A 26,815-nucleotide genomic window follows, 5' to 3' on the forward strand; every position below is an offset into this window, starting at 1 on the left:
CAGTAACTCCCGGAGATTACTCAAACTCATGTCCATTGAGTTGGTGATGCCATCCAACCATCTCATCCTCTGTCGTCCCCTTCTCCTCCTGCCTTCAATCTTTCCCAGCACCTTTCCCCTATACCTATCCCCTACACCTTTCCCCTACACCATTCCCTATCCTAAACACCTTTCCTGTACACCTATCTAGTCCAACTCCCCAAGCACTAGAGAAGCATACAATGGAAAGAGAATGGAGTTAGGCCTAACTCAATGAAGGCTGTCCATAAAAATAGTTTTTCAATCAAGGAGTTCCTGGAACTATACTGGTAAAATGTGTTTCCAGAATACAACTCCAAGGACAGAGTGGTTTAAAACATTGGAGAGATAGTAACACAGATTCTCAAACTTGAAGGGTAAATCAGAGCTGATTTACATATTATATGATCTTTCTGTTCCACCATCTTTTCAGTATGTTAAGAAAGCTAAAGTTTAACTTTATGTCATTGTGACCATTTGATATCACTTCAAATTGTTCATAACAGCTTAAATACTGTACAATTAATTTTCATAATCACTGATAATTTTTTCCCAAGAGAACAAGAAATTCAATATAATTTTAAATATTAGTTTCTTCTTCCTAATTTATATTCCACTAGTAAAGCATATCGGAGAAGGCAATGGCACCCCACTCCAGTACTCTTGCCTGGAAAATCCCATGGATGGAGGAGCCTGGTAGGCTGCAGTCCATGAGGTCGCTAAGAGTTGGACATGACTGAGCGACTTCACCTTCACTTTTCACTTTCATGCACTGGAGAATTCCAGGGACGGGGGAGCCTGGTGGGCTGCCGTCTATGGGGTCGCACAGAGTCAGACTCGACTGAAGTGACTTAGCAGCAGCAGCAGCAGCAGTAAGGCATATAGCTTTCTGAGAACCAACTGCTTCTATATGTAAGCACACTATGTGAAAGTGAAGTCACTCAGTCGTGTCCAACTCTTTGCGACCCCGTGGACTGTAGCCCGCCAGGCTCTTCTGTCCATGGGTTTCTCCAGGCAAGAATACTAGAGTGGGTTGTCATTTCCTTCTCCAGGGGGTCTTTCCAATCCAGGGATCGAACCCAGGTCTCCCACATTGCAGGCAGACTCTTTATCCTCTGAGCCACCAGGGAAGCCCTTCTAAATACTATGGAATGTTTTCCAATTACTAGAAAACAAGAGAGATTCCAATGACATACTCTCTTTTCTCTGAGATTATTTGAAATGATTGAGGAAGAATAAAATTTGAATTTAGAAGAATGATGATCTGAATACAAGCTCTGTCTCTGATAATATGTAGATTATTTAGCTCTTTTGAACTTTATTCCACCTCATCAATGAAATGGAATGATCATAATTATACCTACATTGGAGAATTGCTGTTAGTGTCAGTAAGAAATATAGGAAGGGCTTTATAGTAATAAAATATGGAAAAGTAAAGATATGATGTGAAGAATGTGAAGAACTGACTCACTGGAAAAGACTCTGATGCTGGGAAAGATTGAAGGCAGGAGGAGAAGGGGACAATAGAGGATGAGATGGTTGGATGGCATCACTGATTTGATGGACATGAGTTTGAATAGGCTCCAGGAGCTGGTGATGGACAGGGGTGCCTGCCAGGCTGCAGTTCATGGGGTCACAAAAAATCAGACATGATTGAGCAACTGGACAATAACAACAAATAAATTCATTACACATTCCTAATTAGGCAATGTTAAAAATGGTACATCAGAGTTTCCTTTTGACTGATTACTAATATCTTACTAGTTCTCCCATTAATCAGTAAATTAAACAAAATCTTGTTCTTGTATTTAATTTATATTTTGTGAGCTCCTGATTTAAATTTAATTTTTTTTCCCTGGATAATACAATCCTGCTGTTTTTAGAGAGAAAAACTAAGACTCATAAAAGTATAGACATTCTTACCCTGTGTGGCTTATTTATTTATGTATTTTCAACTGCCCTGGGTCTTGCTTGCTGCACTCAGGCTTTCTGTAGCCATGGCAAGCAGGGGCTACTCTTCTTTGTGGTGTGACGGGGTCTCCTTGTTTTGGCTTCTCTTGTTGTGGAGCACGGTCTTAAGCTTGTGGCTTCAGTGGTTGAGAAACTGGGCTCAGTGGTTGTGGTCTGCAGGCTTAGTTGCTTCAGGACATGTGGAATCCTCCCCGACCTGGGGTTGAACCTGTGTCCCCTACTTTGTTAATCAAACTCTTAACCAGGGAAGTCCCCCTGTGTATTATTTAACTAAAATTTTTCTGTTTTATTTTGCCTGGGATTTATCTGTATATAACCTGTTTGTAGGAATCCCCTTTACAACCTGTTTAGAAATGAAATAAAATGGTCCAATAGCTCTTTCTCATCTGTGCCCATTTTCACATTGTCAAAACTATTATAAGTTCTGAGATGATAAAATAGTAAAGAAATTAAGCCCAAGAAGATAAGGACTTTGAAAATAGAGACGCTTTCATTTGAGACGACAAAGAGCTTTTTACTCTTTTATTTCCATAATACAAAACAGAGACATATCTAAGAGACAATTCCAAACAATATTGCTGCAATTTATATCAAAGAGTGTTTTTCCTAGGTTTTTCTCTAGGAGTATCATAGTGGCTGGTCTTAGGTGTGTTTTATATATGATGTAAGGGAATGCAGCTGAAGAGGGAATCTTTTTTCCACTGTATATTCCTGTCTCCTGGAGACAGCCTTGAACAGCTTAGTAAATACAGTCACCCAGTACCATGCTCTGGCATTGCTGTGTGGTCAAATCATGAAAGAAATAATTCCAGTTGACCACTGAGTTTGACCAAACAACAAGCAACATTTGTGAAAAGAAACATGGCATGTTGTAGTCAGAGAAGTCGACTCAGCATGTAAAGAATCCTCCTGCAATTCAGGAGACATGATACAGTCAAGTTCGATCCCTGGGTCAAGAAGATTCCCTGAAGAAGGAAATGGCAAACCCACTCCAGCATTCTTGCCTGGAAAAGTACATGGACAGAGGAGTCTGGCATGCTACCATCCATAGGGTCGCAGAATCAGACATGACTGAGCACGTGGCACTTCGGTCTGCTTAGACAGTCAGAGAAGCCCTGATTAATAAAGGGTGATGTAATAATGCAAGATGACCTGATGTCCTCTAGGTGCAGTGAGGAGCATTGCAAATATCCCCAACTATCCAGAAAGTTCACATTAACCACTTCACTTTTATGAATAAGAAAAAAGAAGGAGATTTTTGCTTAAAAAACAAAAAAACAAAAACAAAAAAACTCTGTTACCATACTATTGTGCTTTTGTAAAAGTGAAGTGACATAACTGAAAATTTAAAAAAGAAAAGCTTGGAATGCTGAAATATAGTGCTACAAGTGAGACAAGACTACAACACATTTGACACCATCTTCTCAAGGGACAAATTAAATCATTAAGACTGCAGATAATTTTCTTATCTATAGACCTATACATGCCACAGACAACTAAGGCTATTTAAGAACATAAATGGCCATAATCAAAAAGTCTGCAAGCAATAAATGCTGGAGAATGTGTAGAGAAAAGGGAACCCTCTTACACACTTTTGTTGGGAATGCAAATTGATACAGTCACTATGGAGAAGAGTATGGAGATTCCTTTAAAAACTAGGAACAAAACTATCATAAGACACAACAATCCCACTATCGGGCATATACCCTAAGAAAACCATAACTGAAAAAGACACATGTACTCCAGTGTTCACTGAAGCACTATGTATAATAGCTAGCACATAGAAGCAACCTAGATGTCCATTGATAGATGAATGGATAAGGAAGTTGTTGTACATACACACAGTGGAACATTACTTAGCTTTAAAAAGAAATGCATTTGAGTCCGTTTCAACGAGGTGGATAAACACAGAGCCTATCACACAAAGTTAAGTTAGTCAGAAAAAGAAACTCAAATATAGTATATTAACAGATATGTATGGAATCTAGATAGATGGCACTGATGATCCTATTTGCAAGGCAGCAAAGGAGACACAGACATAAACAACAGACTTGTGGATACAGTGGGGGAAGGGGAGGGTGGGACGATTTGAGAGAGTAGCATGGAAACGTGCACATTACCATATGTAAAATGGATAGACAGTGGGAGTTTGCTATATGACCCAGGGAACCCAAAGCCAGTGCTCTGTGCCAACCTAGAGGGGTGGGATGGGGACTGAGGTGGGAGGGGGGTTCAGGAGGGAGGATTTTGTGTCGTTGTATGGCAAAAACCATCACAATATTATAGATTAATTATTTTTTAATTAAAAATAAAATTCTAAAAAGATAGAGCAAATGAATAACTCTAAAATTTCTGGCTTATTTTTAGTGGCAAGGAAACAATTAGATTTTGAATTTTTCCTTCCTCATTTTGTTGGTGCCTTGCTTTTGACTTCTGATAAATTCATAGGGAAAAAAAAGTCAGCTGCAATTCCTTCACTCAACTGCCCCATCCCAATGGATCTATAGAAAAAATTTCTATCCCTTATTTGCTTTACCACAGGCTATGGAAAAATAGAAGATCTGAGTCAATGTCCTATGAAAAAACTGATTTCTCCCACGTACCATGTATGCAGAGTTTAGTAAAGTAAATGGAAGACGCTGGAGTAAAACATACTCTAAAATCAGGAAACAAGGAGATTATAGTTCTTTCCTTTGCCTAATCTGAAGCTATGAACATGAACATTGAAGACTCTAGAAAGTATATTAAAACTTATCAAAATGCCTAAAATGTGCCAATGTTAAATAATCAACAAGTAGTTTCTGGGCTTTTTTTTTTTTTCCTGTCAATGATGCTCAAAACTTTTACTCTTACAATTTACAACAGGTACAATTCTACATATGTATATAAATCATCACTTTCTTGGCATGGTGACAAGCCTAAATTACTCCCCTCTTCAACAAACTCCTTATGACACTTTTCACCTCTATGTTTCTCACTGTATAAATGATGGGATTGAACATAGGAGTGAGGATTGCAAAGAACACAGGCACCCACTTGTCTGCAGGGTAAACAGCCACAGGATGTGTGTAAGTGCATGTACAGGGGACAAAAGACATTACCACTACTGTGAAGTGGGCACCACACTTAGAGAGGGCTTTGTGTTGTCCTTCAGAGCCATGGGATTTCAGGGAGCTCAGGATGACTATGTAGTAGATGAGCAGCATGGAAAAAATAAGCAAGCACATCCCCCTTGTGTTAGCTGCCACCACCATACCAAGCCTATAGGTATCATTGCAGGCAAGTTCCAACAGTGGGAAGAAATCACATATGAAGTCATCAATGGCATTGGGACCAGAGAAGATCAAGTCCATGGCAAAAAGAATCTGCACGGTGGCATGCAGGAGGATCCCCCCAGTCCAGACCACCACCAGGAGCTAGCAGAGCCCCTGTCCCATGATGGTCATGTAGTGCAGAGGCTCGCAGATGGCCACACAGTGGTCATAGGCCATGACCAATGGGGATGGTGGCCTCTGATCCCACCAGGAAATGCTGCGTAAAGAGCTGAGTCAGGCAGGCACCACAGGAGATGGTTGTCCTCTGGTACAGCAAATCAACTATCGATTTGGGAGTGGTGACAGAGGTCAAGGAGTCATCTAGGAAGGACTAGTGAGTGAGTAAGAAGCACATAGGGGCAGAAAATGTGGGGCTGAGGGAGATGGTGATGACCATGAGCAGGTTGGCCAGCACTGTGAGTAGCAAAATGATCTCTGATGCTCCAAAGAATTGTTTGAGGTAAGACCTGTTTCCTGCAGCTGTATAGCACAGGAGTTCATCGGTGCTCTGTGATGACCTAGAGCAGCGGGATGAGCCAGGGGGTGAGAGGGAGGCTCAAGGGTGAAGGGATATATCTATACGTATAGCTGATTCACTTTGTTGTGCTGCAGAAACTAACACATGGTAAGGCAATTATACACAAATAAAACAAACAACAACCAAAGAAGAAGCCGCTGAATTATACAGCTTTTTTTTTTTCCTGTTTTTGGCCATGGCACATGGCCCTTGGGATCTTAGATCCCAGAACCCTTGCAGTGGAAGTGAATAATCTTAAGACCTGGACCTCAAGGGAATTCCCTGAATTGGATGGCTTTTTAATCATAGAGCAAATCAGCTAGCATTTTAAGGTTGTGTTTTTTTTCTAAGTTTTCCTCCAGGAGTATTATAGTCACCAATCCTACATGTAGGTCTTTAATCTATTTTAAGTTTATTTTGTATATAGGGTAAGGGAATGTGTTGAAGAGGCACTCTTTTTTTCCACTGTATATTCATCCATCTTGGAGACAGTCTTGTACATCTTAGTAAACACAGTCACCCCAGTACAAAGCTCTATCATTGCTGTGCACTCAAATTATGGAAGAAACAGCTCCAGTTGAACACTGAGTTTGACACAGCAACATTTGTGAGAAGAAACATGAGTTGGTGTGTTGTAGTTAGAGAAGCTCTGATTTATAAAGAATGATGTAAAAATGTAAGATGGCCTGACGTCTTCTAGATGCAGAGAGGAGCATTGCAGGCATCCCCAACTTTCCTGAAAGTTCACCTTAGCCACTTTGCTTTTGTGAAGATCAACACTAATTCTCTTTTTCAATAACAGCAAGGAAAACTTAAAGGGATTTTGCTTTAAAAAATTCTGTTACCATGCTAATGCCGTTCTTTTGTAAAAGTAAAGTGGCATAATTTGAACTTTCAAAAAGGAAAAAGTTGCAATGCTGAAATATACTGCTATTAATACATATTAGACAAGGCTGCAACCTATTGATACCATCTACTTGAAGGACAGTGACTCATTAAGACTGCAGATAATTTTCTTATCTATACACCTAAACATAGCACAGACACCTAAGGATATTCAAGAATAGAGAGCAAATGAAGACTAATCTCAAAACTTCTGGCTTATTTTTCTGTTTCTGCCAATAAAACAGATGGTGAATTATTCTTTCATCCTTTTGTGATGGGCTCTCTTTTTTGCTTTTGGTAAAATCATAGTAAAAAAGAAATTTTCAATTGTGAGTCATTCGCTAATTGTCACTTCTCCGTGTATCTACCTAGGAATTTCTATCCCTTATTTGCCTTACTACAGACTAGGCAAAAATAGAAGTTCTGAGATCAATGTCCTGTGGAAAGGCCAATTTTGTCCAAGTAATAAATATGAATTTAGTACAGTAGGTGTCAGGATCTTGAGAAAAACATTCTACAGTTCTCAAACCAGGGATTTATTGTTGCTCATTTCATTTCCTAATGTGAATCTTTGGACAAGAACATTGAAACATCCTAGAAAGTACATTGGGGTTCCCCAGTGACTCAGTTGTAAACAATCTGCCTGTAAGGCAGGAGACTTAAGAGACCTGGGTTCTATCACTGGATCAAGAAACTCCTCTGGAGGAAGGCATGGCAACCCACTCCAGTATTCTTGCCTGGAGAATCCCATGGACAGAGAAGTCTAGTGGACTATAGTCCAGAGGGTCCCAAAGAGTCAAACATGAGTGAAGCAACTGAGCACTCAGAAAGTATATTAAAACTTATAAAAATGTCTAAAATATATCCAGACAATATTAAATAATCAAGAAATATTAGTTTCTGGCCCTTTCTTTCTGTCAATGATCTACAATTTTATTTTTACTTTCTATCACAATTTATAACAGGTATAATCTTACGTATGTACATAAATCATTCTCTTCTTGTCATAGTGAACAGCTTAAGTCATTATCATTTTCAGCAAACTCCTCATGGCATTTTTCATCTCTGTGTTTCTCACTGTGTAAATCATAGGATTTAACATGAAGTGAAGACTGCAAAGAACATAGTCAGCCACTTGTCCTCCGGTAAGTGGTCACAGGACGCATATAGGTGAATATACAAGGGACAAAATAGAGCACCACTACTGTAAAGTGGGAGCTACATGTAGAGAGGGCTTTGTGCCTTCCTTCAGAGCCATGAAGGAAGCTCCAAGGATTTCAGGGAGCTCAGGATGACTATGTAGGAGATGAGGAGCATGAAAAAATGAGCAAGCACATGACTCCAATGTTAGGTGCTACCACCATTCCAAGCCTGTAGGTACTGCGGCAAGCAAGATGCAACAGTGAGAAGAAACCACACATGAAATGGTCAATGGTGTTGGGACCACAGAAGGTCAAGTCTACTGTGAAAAGAATCTGCACAGTGGCATGTAAGATCCCCCCGATTCAGACCACCACCACCAGGAGCTGGCAGAGTCCCCATCACATAATGGTCATGTAGTGCAGAGGTTTGCAGATGGCCACATAGCAGTCACAGGCCATGACAATGAGGATGATAACCTCTGATCCTCCCAGGAATTGTTCCAAAAAGAGCTGAGTCAGGCAGCCACCCCAGGAGATGGTTCTCCTCTGGTACAGTGGGTCAGTGATCAATTTAGGGGTGGTGACAGATGTGTAGGAGGCATCTATGAAGGCCAAGTGAGTGAGAAAGAAGTACATGGGAGTAGAAAGTGTGGGACTGAGGGAGATGATGATGACCAAGAGTGGACTGGCCAACACAGTAAATAGGAAAATGAACAAAAAGACAACAAAAAGTATTTTCTTTAAGTGTGGATTCTGTGTGAATCCCAAGAGAGCAAATTTAGTCACATTGTTTAGAGATGTCAAGAGATCCATTTAGCAGCGTATACCTTCCTGGGTCCTGAGCTACCTACAAAGGAACAAAGAATGATACCTATTAATCATGAAAGTGGTAGAGTCTGAATTCTTTAGAACCTAAACACAGCAGTCCCTGGAACTGTGGAGCATGTCCTTGCCACTCTGCCCGGCACGTGCTTCAGTTCTTGCTTACTTCCTCTGTGATGTGTTTCCCCTCTTCTAACATCTAGAGCTTGTCACCTATAAAATATCTCTTGGGCAACATTTGATGTGTCATTAACTGAAAAAACACTAGGATTTTCCCCTGCTTTCCAACTCCATATGACTCTGCTAAGTCATCTCAGTGTCTCATGTTTCCAAGCCTTCCTCTCTGTGCGTGAGGTTACAAATTTTAATTCTCAGATGCACCTTGTAAGCTGGGATGTGCCACACACAAGTAAGAGTTATTCCCTTTTCCATGATAATTTATATTTGAACCCTCTGCTCTAACTTTGGAAATAAAGACATGGTCAAAAGATATTCATCATAAACAGTGGGTTTAGGGAAATACATATAAATCACTGCTCACACAATGTAACTAGCACCAACCAGAATACAAGCTATTCAGCTGTGTTTCCTCACTCACTATAGTGCTTGGCATGATGTCTGTAGTGTGTGAAACTATTAGGTGATAAGTAGATGCTTGATGAATTGTTATACACCATGGGTAAGTATATGCCTGATTTCCCAGACCATAAACCTAGGAGGAATTCAAGTGTTCTTTTTTCTCCTATTCTGCTTATCATTACTCTCTACTTTAAGAGAAACAAAAATAGACATTTGAAAAGAAGCTGCCCTCCAGCTTAATAGTTTTGGCACATCTTATGGGGTAAATATTAAAATATTTAATTGCCTCTAGGAATAAGTATGCTATGGGGTCTTTTTACTTTCAAGATAGTTATAGTGTTTGTTAATCAATTTTTTTTATTCTTTAAAATTCTGTTTCATATTGAATTTAATGTAGTCGTGCTCAGTAAATGTAAAGCTTCAATAATCTTGGGTAAAAAAAGAAATAATAACTCTTCCAAAGTTTTTCAGTATATAAGGATTTTTCAAGTAGTGGAAAGTTTATTTTCAAAGTTCTTAAAGTAAAAATTTAATGTGAAGAGCAGAAAAGTCTGAAAGATACAGAGATAGACAATGTACTATATATTCACGCATATCAATATATACTCAGACTAACACAAGCACAGATACAATCTTCTACTCAAGTATCTATTACAGGTTCCCACACTCAAGAAATATTTGTTGGACACTTATTGTCTATGAATGTGCATCAGTTAACACATTCATGAACTGTGTTCATAATAGTGTTCATAATAAAGCCATGAACAGTGTTCCTGCTCAGTGCCCTTAAAACTTAAATTTCATTCCCAAACAACAGCAAGGTGTCCATCCACAATAGAAATGGTCTTTCCACTTCTTCCTATTTCTACTACATGCATTCTCATGTCTTCTTCTCCCACGTTTTCATAAGATCCATCTTCCTTCATTCCTGGTTATAGACTACTGAATTACTAATAGAATGAGAAATCTTGGGACACAAATGTCCCAAAGCAAAGACAAGAGAGAATATAAGTACAGCATAATGTATTATGCAAAATTACGCCTTACCTTCAAAGATCAATGGACAAAGAGCTTTATTTTTTAATTATCCAAAAGGAACACAACAGGGACTTCCCCAACAGTCCAGTGGCTACAGAGTTGGTTGGGGATTCGACCCCTGGTTGAGGAGCTAAGACTCCACATGCCATGCAGCCAAAAAAACAAAATATACTTTAAAAAAGCAATATTGTAACAGATTCAGTAAAGGTTTTAAAAATGGTTCACAAGAAAAAATGAACACATACTCTTCTGTGTGTGTGCTAGTCACTCAATCATGCCCAACTCTGTGCGACCCCATAGACTGTAGGCTGCCAGGCTCTTTTGCCCAGGGAATTCTTCAGGCAAGAATACTGGAGTGTGTTGCCACTCCCTTCCCCTGGGAATCTTCCCAACCCAGGGATCAAACCTGGGTCTCCTGCATTACAGGCAGATTCTTTACCATCTGAGTCACCAGGGAAGCCCTATACTCCTGTAAATATTAATTAAAAACTGAAAATTATAGTCATGAGGAAGCAAAGTGGAGCTGGTTCACTGCATTTTGTTATTCTGAGGTACAATCCTCTAACAGATCAGAAAAGGGTATACACACAATGTAAAAATGAGAGATCATTTATATAATAAAACTGTTTTTGAAATATCTATGAAGAAATTTATGTTTTTGTTTTTCTTTGGTGCACAATACTCTGTCTAGAAATAAATTCTAACGGGGAAATGGGAGGGGGGTTCAGGATGGGGAATACATTTAAATCCATGGCTGATTCATGTCAATGTACGGCAAAAATCGCTACAATATTGTAAAGTAATTAGCCTCCAACTAATAAAAATAATTGGAGAAAAAAATAATGGAAATATTTTTAAAGGAGAAAAATCATTACTAACAAATATTTTCAACACAATTATTAAGGGTTGTGGAAAATTTGGAAGTGGTATGTAATATTCAACATTGGAAAAATGGATAACTAAAATTGAATTTGAAAATTGAAAGTTGCACAGTCGTGTCCATGGAATTTTCCAGGCCAGCATACTGGATTGGGTAGCCATTCACTTCTCCAAGGGATCTTCCCAGCTCAGGGATCGAACCAGGTCTCCTGCATTGCAGGCAGATTCTTTAAAAATTGAGCCACCAGGGAAGTCCAGTAATATGTACTTCCTAACAAGGATGCTTTTAAAAATTTTTCAGTATCACAAGAACATTCTTCATTTGTAATATAAAGTGGAGACAATTTGGGATGCATATTTGAATTGCTTAATTATTCTAATTCTACCCAATTTTGTTATTCTTCTTACTAGTTTAAATATATGTCAATAAGGAAAAAAGACACCAAAATATTTCTACTTATAAATTGGTAGTATTGTATTTGAATCTATCTTTATTGATGTTTTATATGCTAAAAAAGATACATTTTAATGTCAGATAGTTAAAGGTAAGGAATGATAATATCATTTATTTCATCCATTTAAACCTAAGAGTCTATGATATACAGTCTATGATATTCTGGGGAAAAAAAAAAAAAAAACAACTCACCTATGAACATATCTGACATAGGTCCATGCTAGGGTTTCAGACAGCAGTTAGTTCAGCAAGAAAGAAGTAAAGTTGTAAGATTTTAAAATGCCAACTGGCTCAGCTATAAATGTCTTTGTTGGTTTATAAATGGTACCTTTGTATGAACCTTAGAAGTAGGATCATGTATCTTGTAGGCAAATTCTTTAAAGTTTCTTAGCTGTGTCTAATAAGATCTCAGGGATGTTTTGCTATCATTAGCAGATTTTGCCAACAACCCAATGATATCAAGTAAAGTAGGTAAACATCAGAGGAGAACTTTTAGAGCACTCATCTTTAATTTCAAACTCCTCCTTGAGTCTGTATGAAGACAAAACACTATTAAAGAAGGAAACAAAAAAAAAGCAGCTGGTCACATGAATTGGAAAACATATGGGTTTATTATGGAGTATGAATATTTAGTATTATGTAAATTGAGATATAAGTGGGTATTTATCAGATATTTAAATTTTATTATAATAATTTGTTTTTAATCTACTTATGAAAATCAGAATTTTAAAATATTGTTTTCAAATATATTTTAAGTGGTAATTGCTGTTTAGTCACTGAATTGTATCTGACCATTTTGTGACCCCAAGAACTGTAGCCCACCAGATTCCTTTGTCCATGGGATTTCTCAGGAAATACTGGAGTGAGTTGCCAGTTCTTTTCAGGGGATCTTCCAAAACCAGAGACTGAATGCATATCTCCTGTTTGGCAAGCGGGTTCTTTATCTCTGAGCCACCACTGAAGCAAGTGATAGTTATGAACCCTATTATGATGTTGACACCTCATACCAGGTGAAATTTACAGTAGTTCTTTTGTGCCAACTCTGGAGTTACAGTAACATGATGATGATGGAAATAATTTAATTATTCAATTATACTTAGAGATAGGAAAATACACTTATTTCAATCAATTAAATATAATTTTATAACATTCATGTGGAATAGGATAAAATAAGTGATGACATTCAAAATTTATAGCAAGGAAATAGGAGCCAGGGAATGAGAATGCCATTTACCAAGGGGAAAGAAGAGGCCAGGCCTTTAAATTGTGAGCCAGCATTCTTGTATTTAAGGTATTGTTTTACAGCAAAAGTGGCATGAAATGTATTCCCACCAATTGTAAATCTCATTACAATTATCTACTGAAAGAAAAAAAAATAGATATTTGCAAATATTTTGTAAAAAAAATACTTCAACTCAAAAAATACTCCTGTATATATAAAAAAGAAATATTTCTAGATAGAATTGCAGTCACATACCATGTTCTAATATGCTTTAAGTAATAAGAAAAATACATTAATTGTACATAACTCTGCATTGACTCCAGAGAATATGATCATTTTGAGCAACATGCATTATGAAAGAAAAGAGGTTAAGGAAACTGAAATCACATGGACAATTCTAACTTCACTGTAGTTATTGTTGTTCAGTTGCCAAGTTGTGTCCAACTCTTTGTTTCCCCATGGACTGCAGCATTCCAGGCTTCCCTGTCCTTCACTATCTCCTGGAGTTTGTTCAAACTCATGTCCATTGAGTCAGTGATGCCATCCAACCATCTCATGCTCTGTTGCTCTATTCTCCTTTTGCCCTCAATCTTTCCCAGCATCAGTCTTTTCCAATGAATTGGCTGTTTGCATCAGGTGGCCAAAGTATTAAAGCTTCAGCACCAGTCCCTCCAATGAATATTCAGGGCTGATTTCCCTTAGGATTGACTAGTTTGATCCCCTTGCTGTCCAAGGGACGCTCAAGAGTCTTATCCAATACCACAATTTAAACGCATCAATTTTTCAACTTTCATCTCCTTCTTTATGGTTCAACTTTCACATCCATACATGACTACTGGAAAAATCATAACTTTGACTGTATGGACATTTGTCATCAAAGTAATGTCTCTGCTTTTTAATACACTGTCTAGATTTGTCATGGCTTTTCTTCCAAGGAGCGAACATCTTAATTTCATGACTGCAGTCACAATCCACAGTGATTTTGTAGCCCAAGAAAATAAAATCTGCCACTGTTTCCATTTGCTGTCCATCTGTTTGCCATGAAATGATGGGACTGGATACCATGATCTCAGTTTTTAAATGTTGAGTTTTAAGCCAGCCTTTTCACTCTCCTCTTTCACCTTCATCAAGAGGCTGTTTAGTTTCTCTTCACTTTCTGCTATTAGGGTGGTATTATCTGCACATCTGAGGTTGATATTTCTCCTGGCAATCTTGATTCCAGTTTGTGATTCATCCAGCCTGGCATTTTCCATGATGTACTTTGCATAGAAGTTAAATTAGCAGGGTGACAGTTTACAACCTTGTCATATTCCTCTCCCAATTTTGAACCAGTTCATTTTTCCACGTCTGGTTATAACTGTTGCTTCTTGACCTGCATACAGGTTTGTCAGGAGTCAGATAAGGTTGTCTAGTATTCCAATCTCTTGAAGAATTTTCCACAGTTTGTTGTAATCCTCACAGTCCAAGGCTTTAGCAGAGTAAATGAAGAAGAAGTAGATATTCTTCTGGAATTCCCTTGCTTTCTCTATGATCCAATGGATGTTGGCAATTTGATTTCTGGTTCCTCTGCCTTTTCTAAATCCAAGGTGGGCATCTGGAAGTTCTTGGTTCATGTATTATTGAAGCTTAGCTTGAAGGATTTTGAACATTATCTTGATAGCATGTGAAATATGTAGAGTTGTTTGGTGATTTGAACATTGTTTCACATGGTTCTTCTTTGGAATTGGAATGAAAACTGACTTTTTCCAATCTGTGGCCACTGATAACTTTTCCAAATTTGCTGATATAATGAGTGCAGCACTTTAACAGCATCATCTTTTAAGATTTGAGATAGCTCAGCTGGAATTCCATCACCTTCACTAGCTTTGTTTGGAGTTATGCTTCCTAAGGCCCATTTGACCTCACATTCCAGAATGTCTGGCTCTAAGTGAGTAACCACACCATTGTGGGTACTCCAATATTAGAGAAGTGCTACATGGCTGCATGTACTATAGTGCTATTTGTGATGTTAGATGCCAAAGACAATCTGTATAAGTATACAAAACAATCTAAAGAACTATAAGGGACATGAATTTGGCTGAAGTGTCATCATGAAAATGTCTTGAACCTTTCTTTCAACTCTGGCATGAAAGCTAGATTCAGATCAAAGAATTATCATGTACTGACGAAGTCTTCATTCCAAATCTCATAAAAGCTTGAAATTTACTCACAATTGCTCATTGAGTGCTTATGCAGTCTCTACTTAAATAGCTACAGTGCTAGGTAGAGAGATTGCTTTAGAACTCTTACATGTGTCTAGTCTAGCTCCCCAAGCTCTAGAGAAGCATAAAAAGAAAAAAAAAGAGCAGAATTTAGGTCTAAAACAGTGAAAGCTGTCCAAGAAATAACTTGTAAAAGAGGAGTTCCCAGAGCTTTACTGGGAAAATCTGTTTCCAGATTACAACTCTAATGACAGAGTGATTTAAACCCTGGAGAGAGAGTAATACAGATTCTCAATCTTGAATAGTAAAGTAAAATGAAAACAGAAGAAGTTATTCTTGAGTCTTATCATTGGTCAGAAACTAGTATGGTTTGACTTTTGACAGGTTCAGGGATTAATTTCACAACAACCTGGTAAAATGTACTGGCAAAATGTATTTATGGAAGCTTCATGCATTTAAATAGGTAGAGAAACATATTCTCAAAGCACTCAAGAGTAGAGCTAGGGGCTTCCTTGTTAATCTAGTGGCTAAGACTCTGAATAATGACTGCAGGGGACCCAGGTTCAATCTCTGATCAGGGAACTAGATCTGACAAGCATGCAATAACTAGGTGTTCACATGCACAACTAAAGCTCCCCTACACAGCAAAAATGACCCCATGCAACCAATATAAAAATAAATAAATATTAAAAGCAAACAAACAAAAAAGAAAACAGATGACCAAGAAATGGCATGTTGGGTCACCTTGCCATTTCTCATCATATTAAATCCAAAGACTAGCCTAACAGTAAGCAATACTTAAAAAAAAAAAAAAAAAGTGCAGAGTCCATATTATTTTAGTCCAATTCAAAGGCATTTTCATCTCAGAAAGACATCTTCTAAGTTGTTTACCAGTAATGTAAAGGTTTTGGAAGGTGGACTGTGGTCTCATAAGCCTTCCTATTTTACTTATAAGTAGAAGCAAATATAACACTATTCATGGCAATAAACACACTGGCTTGGCCAGAATCACAGAAATTGAAAATACACTGCAATTTACCTGGGTAAACTACTTGTAAAACTAGGGAAAACCATTTAAGGCTAAAGAAGAACATAATGGCATAGTGTGAAATAAAACTCATGGCTCCTGATACTAAAGCTAGTGTTCTTACTCTTCATCATGTTTTCATAACTAAAATATGTTTGCTAAATATTGTTACCTCATGATGTCCATTGATTTCTTCAATAAAGTATAATATGGTACCTATGTAGTAGGAGATAGGGCATTTCCAACAAAAAAGGAGACTATCTCACACACACACACACACACACACACACACACACACACACACATATATATATATATATATTTTGATAGCTGATTGACTTCATTTTTGAAAAGATCCAAAATTAATTTTCAGCCAAGTCTTATAAGTTAGTTGCTCAGTTTTGTCTGACTCTTTGCATGGATGGTAGGCTGTCAGCCTCCTCTGCCCCTGGAATTCTCCAGACAAGAATACCAGAGTGGGCTGCCATTTCCTTCTCCAGGGGCTCTTCCAACCCAGGGATCAAACCAATATCTCCTACCTTGCAGGCAGATTCTTTACCACTGAGCCACCAGGGAAGCCCACATAATTTATTTAGCCAAGATGTATTTTCCTTGGTTAAATGTAAAGTAATGATGCCCACTCTTCTTTTAAAAATATATATACATTGCTTATAAATAATCTCCAAAGCAGTTTTCAAAGAGGAATCAAGTTTCAAGGAATTAAGTACAAAACCAACTTTGTAATAGTGACATTGTTTTTTCAAACATTTTACTGGGCACTTTTGGGGAAAAAAAAAAAAAAAGCATGTAAGTGCTTCTAGTAATTGTTAACCTAATGAAGTGTCACTTCCTATGGCATATAATCAAAAAATATTTTTGTTTTTATAGACCAAACCTCATCTAACATCAACACAAAGGAATTCTGTATAATGTAAAGATCACAGGACATGGAATAAGAGTACTTGGGCCCAATGCTGACTTACATGTTATATGATTTAATTATTTAATCTTTCTGATCCTCCAACTTATTGGTAAATAAGAATACTAAACTTTAATTACACAATGTTTTTGTTTCTGTTTGCGAACAACTTGACCTTTTCACATCAGCTTAAATAATGTACAATGAATTTTCATAATCACTAACCATTTTCGCCAAGGGAAAAGGAAGATCTTAGGAACTTAGAAGGTTATTCAAAACTTAGAAGGTTAGAAGGTTCATTCAAAATGGAACAGCCTCAGTTAAAGGCATACAGCCTTTGACAAGCCACAACAAGGAACCAGGACAGTAAACACCATGACATTCTTTTTTTTTTTTTTTTTTTTCTTTTCTCACCTTCCCTCTAATATTCAGCTAGGGCTACCTCTTGGCCAGAAGGTAAGCAAGTTGATTGAAACGGACCAAGGAAGACCGATGTTTAGGATGGAGAGAATGAGAGATCTCAATGGGTGAAAGAACTATGTATTTTTAAATATTCCAACCATTTATTCAGCTTTTATTTTCCCCTGAAGTAAGAAACTAAATGCTTTTCTTGGAATTAGCTAGAAAAAAAGAAAACACAGAGGAAATGAGAGTCTACAAACTCATTTATTCACTTAATTTTATTGAACGTCAGCATGAGCCAGACCCTGAACCAAGTACTGGTGATAAAGTGGCTAACAAGACACAGACCTTGTTTCTTAGGCTTATTAAGTGGCTTTTAAGTGGAAGAGGAGAGAGAGTGAGACTTCATCTTTGTATCAACAGTGTGCCAAACCAGAACAAACAGCTGCACAAGTACCTTCTTTAATATCTAAAGAAGTGTTTTTCATCTTTCTTACTGGCTGAGAAGCAATCAGGTTAATATATGGTGAACTCTCTGTGCCTGGATGTCCTCCAGCAAAGACCCAGGGACCACTTGTCAGAAGGTGTAGAAGGACTTGAGCATACTAAGCCTCATGATAAGCTGAATAAAACAGCCTTAAAAGTTCGCTCTGATATATTTGTTTTTCTCTTTCTGACTTACTCCACTCTGTATAACAGGTTCTAGGTTCATCCATCTCAGTGAAATTGACTCAAATTCATTCCTTTTTATTGCTGAGAAATATTCAATTGTATACATGTACCACAACCTCTTTATTCATTCATCTATCGATGGGCATCTATGTTGGTTCCATGTCCTGGATATGGAATTGGAAAATGGTACTGATGAACTTGATTGCAGGGCAGGAATAGAGACACAGACATGAAGAATGGACTTGTAGACACAATGGGGGAAGGAGATGGTGGACAGATTGAGAGAGTAGTATTGAAATATATACATTACCATGCTTAAAAATATATAACTAGTGGGAAATTGTTGTATAACACAGGGAGCTCAGCCTGGTGCTGTATGATGACCTAGAGGGGTGGGATGGTGGGGGAATTAAGAGAGAGGCTCAAAAGAGAGGAGCTATATGTACATGTTGCTATATGGCAGAAACCAACACGACATAGTAAAGCAATTATTTTCTCGTTAAAAATTAAAAAAAAAAAATAAAATAATGTTAGTGAAACAATTTCTTTTGATAAAATGGAAAAAGTAACATGTTTCTTTTCCTCTTGCATACCATGAGAAAAAATATTTTCTCATTACTGAAATGTTTTGGACATATCTGAAAACCCAAAGCAAGGTGTCGACACCTTGGTGTCGAAAACATCTTATTTCATTAAGTCCCCACTTCTGAATTCATTGTATCACTGAAACGAAAGAAGACACAGTGAATGTGACTGAATTCATTCTGATGGGACCTGCACAGAATCCTCAGATGCAAAGAATTATATTTTTGATGTTACTTATCACCTACATTGGCACTGTCACAGACGACCTGCTATTCCTCTTCCACAATCCTGTTACCTTCAGCCACTGAATTAGACAGGTTTTCTTTTCTTTTTTTGCCTCTGCATTGCAGTATGTGAGATCTCAGTTCTCAGACCAAGGACCGAACCCCAGGAGTCTGCAGTGAAAGTGTGGGGTCTTAATCACTAGATCACCAGGGAAGTCTTTGAATTACACAGCTTTTGAATCAGAGAGCAAATCAGCTAGCATTTTAAGGATTGTGAAGAAGAATAACAGGTGTCTACAAATGACAAGAAGACCAGGAAGGAATACTTCAGAGAGTGTGCAAAGTCTGGCTGCGTATGATAGTCACCACAGTGAGCAGGTAAGGTTTTGAGCTCCCTGGGGTCTCAGTGGTAAAGAGTCTGCTTGCCAATGCATGAAACTCAAGTTCAATCCCTGAGTGGGAAGATCCTCTGAGAAGGAAATGGCAACCCCCTCCAGTTTTCTTGCCTGAAAAATTCCATGGAAAGAGGAAAGTGGCAGGCTGTAGTCCATGGGATCACAAAGAGTGGGCCACTACTGAGTGACTGAGCAGGAACATGAGAGAGTAATTACTTCATTCAAAAATTATTCATTCTTTTTGTTTTGCATATGGAAAAACTTAGACCTATGAAAGGAAGAAACATTTCTAAAATTACATATTGTGTTTAAAAGCAAGAATTAAGTTTTCATTAAATTCTATACATCTGTGTCTCTTTTTCTGTTTTGCATATAGGGTTATCATTACCATCTTTCTAAATTCCATATATATGTGTTAGTATACTGTATTGGTCTTTACCTTTCTGGCTTACTTCACTCTGTAAAATGGGCTCCAGTTTCATCCATCTCATTAGAACTGATTCAAATGAATTATTTTTAATGGTTGAGTAATATTCCATGGTGTATGTGTACCACTCTAACCTGTTTTATCTTTTCCCTGCATGGAATAGCTGATATTCCCACATGTTATAGTGTAATTAAAACAAAAGGCATACCAGAATGATCTATGCCATTACTTCTATGGGCTTCATGATTTCCGAGGTAAGATCTGAGGAGTGAATTAAAGATATTGAGAGATACAAAATACAAGAGATACAAAAATACATCTCTTGACATTCTTATAGGACTTCCTAATATAAAGAAAAGTAATACAAAGTAAAGATTCGTAATACAGAATTTTTTTAAAGCTTCCAGTTTCCACACTGACTTAGCCAGTCTCTTCATTTGATTCCTAAACCAAACAAGTAACTTAGATGGGAACATGATAAGACTTAGTCCCTGCATTCATCAAATCTCTTTGGTTGCACTACAATGTGGTGCTGCTTTTTGCTTACCAATGTGAAACAATAAATTAGTTTCAAATACTTCTACTCAGTCACTATGGAAACTACTCAAGCACCAAAGACTCAATATGGAAATGTATGCCTTCTTTAGAATACATGTAGTCTACTAGATATTCAGAACTGACCCACTAGGAGAGCTTTGGGCCAACATTCTCTCACATTAAAATACATAAATAAGCAAATACTTAATTAAATGGAGCTGGGAAACCAGAATGGGGTACTCTTATGCCCTGTAACATAGCAGAACAAAAGAGGAAGAAGAAATGCTCCTCTTTGCTGGCAAGGGCTTAACCAATGAAAAGCCACAGGCTCTTTATTTACTAGATTCCCCACCCCTTAACTCTCCTTTCCCCTCTCTAAAAGCATTCCCCTTCTCTTGCTTTGGAAAAAATTGCACATGTTTTGCTGTGGTTGTTGTTGTTCTGTCACAAAGTCGTGTCTGACTCTTTGCAAACCCCACAAACTGCAGCACTCCAAGTCTCCCTGTCCTTGACTATCCAGGTCCCCAATTGCAATTCTTGCTGATCTGAAATATACCCATCTTTTCTGGAATAAAATATGACAGTCTATTTGCTTCAAAAACCATCAGTTTGCTTTCTGATTAGTGGAGAACAGTGGCATTCTGGGAACCAGCAGTGAATTTTAGCTTAGAATCTACTTCAAGTCATTCCAGTAAGAAGAGCTAAAGAGCCTCTTGTTGAAAGTGAAAGTGAGGGTGAAAAAGTTGGCTTAAAACCCAACATTCAGAAAACTAAGATCATGGCATCGTCCCATCACTTCATGGCAAATAGATGGGAAAACAATGGAAACAGTGACAGACTTTACCTTTTTGGGCTCCAAAATCACTGCAGATGGTGACTGCTGCCATGAAATTAAAAGACGCTTGCTCCTTGAAAGAAAAGCTATGACAAACCTAGACAATATATTAAAAAAACAGAGACATTACTTTGCCAACAAAGGTCTATCTAGTCAAAGCTATGGTTTTTCCAGTGGTCATGTATGGATGTGAGAGTTGGACTGTAAAGAAAGCTGAGTGCCAAAAAATTGATGCTTTTGAACTGTGGTGTTGGAGAAGACTCTTGAGAGTCCCTTGGACTGCAAGGGGATCCAACCAGTCCATCATAAAAGAGATCAGGCCTGGGTGTTCATTGGAAGGACTGATGCTGAAGCTGAAACTCCAATACTTTGGCCACCTGATGTGAAGAACTGACACATTGGAAAAGACCCTCATGCTGGGCAAGATTGGAGGCAGGAGGAGAAGGGGCCAACAGAGGATGAGATGGCTGGATGGCATCACTAACTCGATGGACATGAGTTTGGGCAAGCTCTGGGAGTTCGTGATGGACAGGGAAGCCTGGTGTGCTGAAGTCCATGGTGTCGCAAGAAGTCAGACATGACTGAGTGACTGAATGGAACTGATATTTCCTGAGCACAATTACACTCTGGTCAGTGACCTCAGATCCCTCAGAGAAAGATTAGATTGAAGATCTACCTGACATATGATGGTGATATTACAGGGTTCTTATTAAAAAATATCTTATGTCTCTTTTATTCAAAGATCTAGATTTGGAAATTATCCACATCTCTGGTGATTGGATTGGGAGTTTGTTTGTTTGTTTTTGCTTTTTGTTGTTTTTGTCCCTGAATTGAATCAGGTTCAATTCTGTGTTCACCAAACCTGTATTATACATCAGCAGCAGCCTTGTTATCACCATAATTTTAGTCAGTTTGGTTTGCCTTAACAAAATACTATAGACCGTGCAGCTTAAAAAAACTGACATATGTTTTTTCACAGTTCTGGAAGTTGGAAGTCCCAGATCAAGGTGATTGCAGGGTTGTATGCTAGTGAACACTTTTTTCCAAGCTTGCAGATGGCCACCCTCTAAATCCATCATCACAGATTGTTATTGTTCAGTCTCTAAGTCATGTCCAACTCTTTGTGACTCCATGGGCTGAAGCATGCCCCGCTTCCCTGTCCTTCATCTTCTCCCAGAGTTTACTCAGTCTCATGTCCATTTAGTTGGTGATAGACCATCCAACAATTTATCCTCTGTCATCCCTTTCTCCTCCTGCCCTCAGTCTTTCCCAGCATCAGAGTGTTTTCCAATGAGTCATCTCTTCACCTCAGGTGGTCAAAGTATTGGAGCTTCAGCTTCAGCATCAGTGCTTCGGATAAATATTCAGGATTTGTTTCCTTTAAGATTGACTGATTTGATCTCTTTGCAGTCCAAGGGACTCTCAAGAGTCTTTTGCAGCACCACAATTCAAAAGCATCAATTTTTCAGTGTTCACAGGGTCTTTCCTCCAAGCAAACATGAGAGAGTGGGCTCATTAGTTGAACAGAATGGAAAACTAAGATATGGAATATATATATATATAATATGTGCTAAGTCACTTCAGTCATGTCTGACTCTTTGATACCCTATGAACTGCACTTGTCCAGGCTCCTCTGTTTATGGGATTCTCCAGGTAAGAATACTGAAGTAGGTTGCCATACCGTCCTCCAGAGGATCTTCCCAACCCAACCCAGGTATCAAACCCATGTCTCTTATGTCTTCTGCTTTGGCAGGCAAGTTCTTTGCCACTAGTGTCACCTGAAAGTGAAAGTGGATTCACTCAGTTGTGTCCGACTCTTTGTGACCCCATGGACTGTAGCTTACCAGGCTCCTCAGTCCATGGAATTTTCCAGGCAAGAGCACAGGGGATCTTCCCTACCCAGGGATTGAACCCAGGACTCCTGTGTTGCAGGCAGACATTTTACCATCTGAGTCACCAGGGAAGCTATAGTGCCACCTGGGAAGCATACACACACACACACACACACACACACACACACACACACGCACACATGAAATATGAAATTAGTGGTATTGCAATGTCATCAGGAAAATAATTATTATTCAATAAATGTACTGGGAAAATTTACTTATTCTTATGCTAAGAAAGAAGAGTATATATCCATCTCACACCATATCTGAACATATATCCTATGTGATTTTTAAAGATGTAAATATGAAAAAATACTTCAAAGTATTTAAAGAGTAATTTCTTTTTATTGAGAGCAGGGAATGATTTGGGAAGTACATACAAATATATTTTGTCTTGAGTTCAGCTTCCTCACCTATACCTTCCTCACTCTAGTGAGCATGGTCAAATTCAGGTGTCAGTTACTCCAATATAATATATTTTGAAGTAATTAATTCACTCTATTAGATCCCTTTCTAATCAAAAGATCTAGTGTATTTTTATTTCCTTCACTGAGGAATAAATGAAATTGTATGTCTGGTATAATTTTGTATGTGTCAATAATTGGAGGTACTAACATTGCTAAGTACACTGAGTCCAATCACAAGTAGAAAAAAAAAGATAAAGGCATATGGAATATTTTAGTATCTAAGTTGTGGGATGAATTCTAAGATTTAACTTGTAATACCAGAGCCTTAAAGAACGACCTTTGTGTGACTTCCCTGGTGGACCAGTGGTTATGTATCCTCTTTCTAACTCAGGGGACATGGGTTTGATCCCTGGTTGGGGAACTAAGATATCACAAACTATGGAGCAACTAAGCCCACAGGCTGAGCCCACGAAACACAACTATTGGGCCTGTGCATTCTGGAGACTGAGTGCCACAATTAGAGAAGCCTGTGGGCTGCAACCAGTAAAGCCTGTGCACTGCAGTGAAGACCCAGTACAGCCAGGGGAAAAGAAAAGAATGATATTTGTAATACAGTATTTGATTCACCTAACTGCCAAAGGTTACTTCAAAAAGAGGACAATTTGATTTCATTACTTAAGGCAACAACATATAATTTACAGAGAGTTATAAAGTCATTCATTACATAAAACAAAACATATATATCCAAAGTGTTAGGCATTTATTGCATTAGAAAACCTGTACCCAGATAGTGTAAAGTAGACAGACTCTGGAGTAATATGAATGAGTTAAACATATTTCAAGTATCAGAGTATGTCAGTCGAAAAAGCTGCACAGAATGGAGTTGAAAATTTGAAATTTTCAGTGCAAAACTTGATTTGAATAGACAAAATCCACCATACACCACCATTACAGAATAAAGTTAACAAAGTTCATTTCTCATTGTTTTTATCTTCTTCTATGGACAAAGTCTGTGAAATTTTAAATTAATTAATTAATTTTTATTGATAGATTAATAATTTTTTTAGCAATCAGAATTTTAAATTTCCAATTTCTCTTTCTTAGACTAAAAGAAAACTTTCTACTAGGTCATATTTCTCAGTACCAGAGAAGTATCAACACCCACAAATAAAAACTTCAAACAGGAAAAAAAAAGTTACTGTCACTAAAGAATCTTAATACAGTATGTTATATATCTAAGAGGTTAAACATATGTGAATCTCTTGGCCTCTCAGGACTATAAAATATTCCACTTAAAGTTTAATTCATATAGCTGTTTCAGAATAAACAGGATGGATACACCAAAGGAAATTATTTTCTAAGTATAGTCACTGAGAGTGACAATTCTTTGATTCTGAAAAAAGAAAATGACTTTCACATCCTACATGATGGAAAACCCTCTCTTCCAACTAAAGACACATGTTTACACTAGAGTTTCCTCATAGTATTTTTCATTTCTTCATTTCTCAAGGTGTAGATTAAAGCATTCAACATAGGAGTTATGAAAGTTATGACCACCATCATAGATTTATCAATGGGAAAGTTGGCATTAGGCCTGGCATACAGGAAGATACAAGGAACAAAGAATAAAAGGACCAACATCATATGGGATGCAGAGGTGTAGAAGGCATTGTGATTCCCTTCCAAACAACGAATCTTCAGGGAGTGTAATATGACCCCATAGGACACTAAGAGGATGAAGAAGACAACAGTGCAAATTGCCCCTCCATTAGCTATCACAGAGAGCCCAATGAGGTGGGTATCAGTGCAAGCAAGTTTCAGTAAAGGATACATATCACACGTAAGTTGTCAATGACATTGGGGCCACAGAAAGGGAGCTGATAAATAAAAATAACTTGAATTAGTGAGTGCAGAAAGCCTCCAGTCCAGGCCACCAGCAGCATGAGGACACATACCCTCCAATTCATGATGATCAAATAATGAAGAGGTTGGCAGATGGCTATGTATCAGTCATAGGTCATCACCACCAGAAGGATGACTTCGACACTAGCAATTAAGTGATCTATAAAGACGTGAATCATACAAGACTGGAAGGAAATAGTCTTTTTCTCATGAAGTAAGTGAATGATCATTTTGGGAGCAATGATGGTAGAATAGACAGTATCTAAACGATAAAGAAGCCAGAAAAAAGTACATGGGGGAATCCAGTGATCAGCTGGCTGCAATGGTCACCATGATAAGCACATTGCCCATTACTGTCACAATATACATGAATAAGAATAGGATAAATAGAACTTTTTGCATCTCAGGGTTTTGTGTGAGCTGCAAGAGGACAAACTCAGTCACATTGTTCCAGTTTTCCATGTGTTCTTCTTAAACTGTTGATCAGGTGTCAGAGGCTGCAAACCAAGGGGTCAGTAATGAATTTGAGAAGATCACATGCTTTGTGCAAAATATGGGATGCCTTACTTGAGAGTGTTTGCTCAGTTGGATCTCACACAGAGTAAGCCTTTGGAACATGACACTTTGCAATATCCTTCCACACACTGCTTTCATTTTATCAAATCCATGCTTCAACTCCACTGATGAGACTTCAGTATTCTAACTGGGTGGTTATATGAGTGGGTGTATCTGTAAGTTTATGTACCAAGTGAGAAAAAAAGATGATTTCTCCAGAATATCTTTCACAAAGAACTGTGTTTTTTTTTTTTTTTTACTTTACATACCATTTCTTTTTTGCTAAGTGCATTTTGACCTTCTGAGATCTACCATATAAATAAACAAAGTCTAATAACTTTCTTTATATGTTTATGTGAAGTGACACCTAGTCATGGGGCATAAAATTATAAGCTGACCTTTAGATAAATACCTTTCTGAAAATTTTGAGTTCCAAAAATTGAGAAATAAGTCATCCGCAACAGTGAAAGAACCAGGCAGTGGTTCTTTGCCTATTTTTCAATGCCTATTTTTGCTCATGCTTAGTCACTCAGCTGTGTACTCTTTTGCAACTGCATGAACTTTAGTCTAGCAGGCTCCTCTGACCATAGGTTTCTCCAGGTAAGAATACTGGAGTGGGTAGCTATACCCTTCTCTCAGGGATTTCCTGTCCCAGGGATTGAACCTGATTCTACTCAATTGCAGGCTAATTCTTTACCATCTGAGCCACCAGGGAAGCCCTCAGTGCTTATTAAACTCTAATTAAACTGAAATTCAAAACTCACCAGAGAGTAACTGAGCAGAGATAAAATGTATGAAATCTTTCTATTAAAGAAAGTACACTGAAATCATTTTGTTTGAATATATACACACCCAAACACATACATGCCAAAAAATAAATAAATAAATAGACATTTATTACAAGCTAGGTATTGGAGGGAAAAAAATGGACAAACAAAATGTAAGTGATTGGATACTACAGAAACATTTTTTTCTACTTTCCAAAATTGTTAGC

The 26,815-nt window shown here is 37.9% G+C and overlaps 1 pseudogene; it reads right to left on the reverse strand.

The window, feature by feature from the left end:
- Positions 1-24,831: 24,831 nt before the first annotated feature.
- LOC133074132 (olfactory receptor 4A15-like) lies at positions 24,832-25,575 on the reverse strand (annotated as a pseudogene).
- Positions 25,576-26,815: the final 1,240 nt, after the last annotated feature.

This window comes from Dama dama, chromosome 19 (genome assembly GCF_033118175.1).
Source record: "Dama dama isolate Ldn47 chromosome 19, ASM3311817v1, whole genome shotgun sequence".
NCBI lineage: Eukaryota > Metazoa > Chordata > Mammalia > Artiodactyla > Cervidae > Dama > Dama dama.